This window comes from Balaenoptera physalus, assembly GCF_965194825.1.
Source record: "Balaenoptera physalus genome assembly, chromosome: 13".
In the NCBI taxonomy this organism is placed as follows: Eukaryota; Metazoa; Chordata; class Mammalia; order Artiodactyla; family Balaenopteridae; genus Balaenoptera; species Balaenoptera physalus.
This window is the reverse complement of record NC_138892.1, coordinates 8,317,776-8,323,375: the sequence shown is the minus strand read 5'-3', so window position 1 is coordinate 8,323,375 and position 5,600 is coordinate 8,317,776.

Genomic DNA, 5,600 nt, shown 5'->3' with positions numbered 1-5,600 from the left:
CAAATTGTGAGCTCCTGACTTGTCCAGAGGCATCCTTAAAGCAGGTGTATCAGCACCAGCCTCTCTCTACCTGCTGCGGAGCTGCAGCAGGTAGCCTGATTAGCAAACTTCTGGGCAGCTTCTTCAGGTCCCGGCGAGCTCTTTGTAATCATCATCATTAGTATTTCCTGCTTGCGTTCCACCCCACCCAGTGCGTGGGGAGTTGGGGTCGGGGGGTGGGGACAAAGCAGACAGTTTTCCTTACTCATTTACAGTGGGGTCTCTAGCTGTCACAGGTAAGCTCCAAATCTGTTTTAGATGCACATCCAACAACAACAAAAAAGATTCTTATGGGAGCTTTAAGGCAACTCCTACCCACGAGTTCCAGAAAAGGAGGTTTTCCTGTAACTGGTTTGCCTATGGAAGTCTTCCCCAGGGTCTATCTTCTCCACCCTCTCCCCCCTCCAAGAGGGACTCTGGGAGAGGAAATAGGTGAGATGGCCTCTCCCAGGAAATGCAAGTGACCAAGGCTACAGGCCGGTGAGTGGGCAGGCGAATGACCTGCTGACGGCCCCAGAGACTCTCAACCCCATATTGAAAACTGAAGTTGAAGCAAAGTGGGTTGAGACAGGAAAGTCAGTGGGTGGTAACGTAAACAGTGAGTTTTATGGTATGTGAATTATATATCAATTTTAAGAAAAGTGGCAGAGTATGCAAGGCTGAGGAAGGCAGAGCCTGAGGGAGGTGATGGGGCGAACAGGGCAGTAAGAATAATAAAGGCTAACAATTATGCGCCGGCTATGGGACGGGCACTAGGCTAAATAGTTGACGTAGATTATCCTATTTAACACTCACAGCAACTCTATGAGGCAGGTTCTATTATTACTCCCATTTTATAAACGAGGAAATTGAGGCCCTAGAGAGATGTTAAGTCACCGATCACAGGCACCCCTGGAGCCAATGCCTGTCTGGCCACAAAGCTGTGCCTCATGCACGGGACCAGCCATAGGATAGAATTAAGTCCCAGAACGAAGGCAGAAGATGCTCTGAGAGGCTGAAGAAGTCTTCACTTCTCACTGGGGATTCAGGGCATGTGGAAGAGATTTTGAAGTGTAGATAGGACTTTGACAATCAGAGATGGGGAAGAGCAAGTTTCAGGCAGGTGGAAAAAACCTGAGCTAATATGTAGAGGTGGGAAAAGTTGAGTGTGTTTAAGGAACATTGCTGACGGTATCGCGGACCCTCCACCACCAAAGCACATGCTCCCTCTTCCCCCAGGGTATGGATCCTGATTAGTCTAACCCTATTGGACAGCCCTCTTTCCTGCTTTCCCAACCTCCCTTGCAGCTAAGGGTCCACGTATGATCTAGTTTTCAGCAGGAGAGATGCGTGCAATGTTTCACTCAGTTTTGTATTTGACATCTTCATCTGAAATGCTGAGATGCAGGGACTTCCCTGGTGGTCCAGTGGTTAAGACTCCAAGCTTCCACTGCAGGGGGCATGGGTTCGATACCTGGTGGGGGAACTAAGATCCCTCATGCCGTGCGGCACGGCCAAAAAAAAAAATTAGGCTTTATGAAATGCTGAGATGCAATATCGTCCACTTTGAATGGGGAAAATGCAAAATTGTGTTCCTCTTCTACCTGTGTGGTTCCTTAAGAAATGTGTTTTTAAAAAAAATCAAAACAAAAACAGGACCTAAGCAGAAGTCTGCTGTGGGGACTTCTGGAAAAAGTTTTGCTTTCCTGACTAAAGGAAACAGATCAGGTGGGTAGCATCTGGGCTCTTCCTCCTTTCTCCCTGCCTTGAATGCAGATGCATCATCTGGAGCTGCAGCCACTCTCTTGGGATCACGAGGTGACAAGTATGAGAATGCAAACCAGTGCTCTAAGGCTGATGAGTCAGGAAGACAGCGAGAGCGTGCGTTCCCAAGGGCATCACTGACTTGCTGAACCAACACCAACCTCGAGGCTTCTAGGTGTGCAAGAAAGTAAATCCCTATCTGTTTAAGCAACTGTTCTGTTAACCCTCCTGATAACATCCTAAGCTTCCAACCTAAACTTTCCTGGTTTAGGAGGTACGGACCCCAGCCCCACCTCCACAGATGGGCCCCACCTGGCTTTAACCAATCACCGTATCCCATCTCCCTGGCCACACTTGTTCATTCAGGGAGGCAAGAACAATCAATGGGATGTAAAAAGTCATTAGCCAGGATTTCTGGGAAGGAAGGTCTTTATTCTTTGTTTGGAGCTATTGGTAGAGCCTCTCCCATCCCCCTCCTAGACTTGACCTGGGAAGCGCAACAGCTCCATGAGCTGCCGGCAGCCACCTTGGGGTTGCTTGGGCAAAGCCCTCCTGAGACTGGAGCCAGCTCAGAAGAATCAGAGCTGAAACAGAAAGTGTGAGAATCAGGTGATGTTGTTGGGGACTTGATCAAGCCTTGCTTGAAGTTAAGATACTCTTAAACCGTTTGATTATAAGAACCAATAAATTCCCTTTAACAGCCATTTCAGTTGGGCTTTCTATTATTTGCAACTAGGAAGTCATAAGAAAGATATGAACAATTTTTTTTTTTTTGGCCACGCCACTCGGCATGTGGGATCTTAGTTCCCCGACCAGGGATCAAACCCTTGCCCCCTGTAGTGGAAGTGCGGAGTCTTAACCACTGGACCATCAGGGAAGTTCAGAAAGATATGAACATTTTAAAGATTAGGTTGGAGTATTGGTGTTATGGGCTGACTTGTCTTCACCCAAAATTCGTGTGTTGAGGCCCTAACCCATGTGATGGCATTTGTAGATGGTGCCTTGGGAGGTAATTATGTTTAGATGAGGTCATGAGACACCAGAGAGCTTGCCTCTCTCTCTCTCCACCTGCACACCCCAAGGAAAGGCCACGTGAGGACACAGTGAGAAGGCAGCTATTTGCAAGCCAGGAAGAGCTCTCACCAGGAAATAAATCAGCCGGCACTTTGATCTTGGCCTTCCAGCCTCCAGAACTGTGAGAAATAAATGTCTGTTGTTTAAGCCACAGAGTCTATGGTATTTTGTTTTAGCAGCCCAAGCTAAGACAATTGGTAAGAGCCTTTTTAGTTGTAAATGACAGAAATCCAACTCAATTGATTTGAGCAAAAAAATAGGGGAACATTCTGGCCTTTGTCTTTTTTTTTTTGTCTGCATTGGGTCTTCACTGCTGCACGCTTTCTCTAGTTGTGGCGAGCGGGGGGCTACTCTTCGTTGCGGTGTATGGGCTTCTTATTGCAGTGGCTTCTCTTGTTGCGAAGCATGGGCTCTAGGCATGCAGGCTTCAGTAGTTGTGGCACGTGGGCTCAGTAGTTGTGGCTGACAGACTCTAGAGCACAGGCTCAGTAGTTGGGGCGCACGGGCTTAGTTGCTCTGCGGCATGTGGGATCTTCCCAGACCAGGGCTCGAACCCATGTCCCCTGCATTGGCAGGCGGATTCTTAACCACTGTGCCACCAGGGAAGCCCCATTCTGGCCTTGTAAGTGGAAAATTTCAGGGATTGCTAAGGCTTTCAGTCATAACTGGATCCAACAGCTCAAAAGCTCTGCCATCAGGCGGACTCTCCCTTTCTCTCTTCCCCACACCCTCTCTCTCTCTCTCACTCAGCTCAGTTTTCCTCTCTGTTGGCCTCCTTCTCAAGGGATGTCCCCTGATGTGGTAGCAAAGATGGCCACCAGCAGGGGTGTGAACTTGCATTATCCTCACAGGCAGCAGCTCCAGGAATTAGCCAGGACTTCTGTCCTGCCACCTGCCATGTCCTTGCCACCTTTCCCTCCAACATCTGTTTCAAAACCCGAAAAAGCTTCTGAGTGGTCACGTGTGAGTTACATACCTTCCCACTTCCACCCAACCAAGCATGAGATCTGGGGACATGGGACACTCTTATTGACTAGAACAGGTCACGTGCTCACCCGATTGGGGTCATTTCACTGGCAGCCCCACTGTGTGTGTGTGTGTGTGTGTGTGTGTGTGTGTGTGTGTGTGTGTGTGTGTGTTGCAGTTCCTAAAAGAAAAAGAGAATTTATATTGCCTTAAGTAGAAAGAAGGATAGAAGGCAAAGACAACAGATATCCCACCAGGTAGGGTCTCAATAATTAGAGAGGGTGGCATGGAAAAGAGAACGGGCAAAGGACAGGTAGGAGAATCAAGGAAGATTGAGAGGCCAGCCAGGAAGCCAGGTGATTACTGTGGAGGATTCTGCACAGGAAAGAATCTTTAACCTTGAATCTGATGAAAACTGTGGATCCTTCCCCCTGAGTGCACATTTGCACATGCGCATAAAACACTGCAAATAAGTTTGGAGGGTTTATAACCTCCTCCCCAGTGCCCGAGGAGGAGCCCTGGTAATGGAGGAATCTGGATGTCTGAGAGCAAAGTCAGACAGAAGACCCCAGATGGCTGTGAGCAGGCACAGCGCTTACTGTCAGAGCCAAAGCAGGCAGGGTCCCCGCCCTTGCCGAGCTTCCGACCCCAGTGGAGAGCGAATGTTAATCAGATAATCTCGTGGAGAAATGTGAAATTACAAAGGGGAGGTATGAGAATCAGTGCATGGGCGAGGGGTAAGCTGTTCAGGCAGGTCAGGGAAGGCTTGGCAAAAGTAGGGACATTTCACCCACTGAGCTCTGAAGGGTAAGGAGGGGAGGGGGCCTTATCTGTGCAAGAGCCCTGTGCTTGGGGGGAGTTTAAGAGAATGCCAATGGACGCCCTGATACGGAGGAACCCAGGGGATGTCTCAGCTGGATACACACTGTGTTCTCAGGTCCTCCTGGAATCTGTTTTGTAATGTGGAACAAGAAAGAACTCTGGGTGCAGGACTTCCCTGGTGGTCCAGCGGTTAAGACTCCGCGCTCCCAATGCAGGGGGCCAGGTTCAATCCCTGGTCAAGGAACTAGAACCCGTTTGCTGCAAGTAAAATATCCCACATGCTGCAACTAAAGATCCAGCACAGGACAACGAAGATCCCGCATGCTGCAACTAAGACCGGGCACAGCCAAATAAGGATAGGGAGATAATAAATAAATAAATATTTTTAAAAATAATTTTTTTTTTTAAAAAAGGGCAGAAGTGCAGAGGTGGCAGAATGCATGGTATCTGGGATGGAGCCCTTTGGGAAAAAAAAAAAAAGAAATCTGGTTGCAATTATGTGGTTGCAACAGCAGCCTGGGGGCAAACCAGCTCATTGCAAAAGGGAAAAACAAGAGTTTGGTTCATAGTGGTTCTGCTGTCTTTCCATCCTGGTCTCTCCTGGATCTCACTTAAAAAAAAAAAAAGCTGAAATCTCAAACGCCAGCTCCGTTACCAACACTTGACAAAGCTCTAACTTGTCAGACAAGTGGATTTGGAGCACAGGCTACCCTGCTACCACCTCATTGCCTGGCACTCCCTGGATCAGCTCCCCCTCCCCCGCTACCAGTCACCCTCCACACCAGTGGAGCCAGGGAAGTTGCAGCCACCCACCTGCTCCCCCGGCTGCCTGCCGACAAGAGCTTTGCTGGGAGCTTCATTACCTCTAGTGCCTCCCCAACTCTCCTTCCCCCCTTGAGAAATGGCGTTAAGAGGAAGAAATCAGAAAGGAAGACAATATCTTTCTGAAGGACATG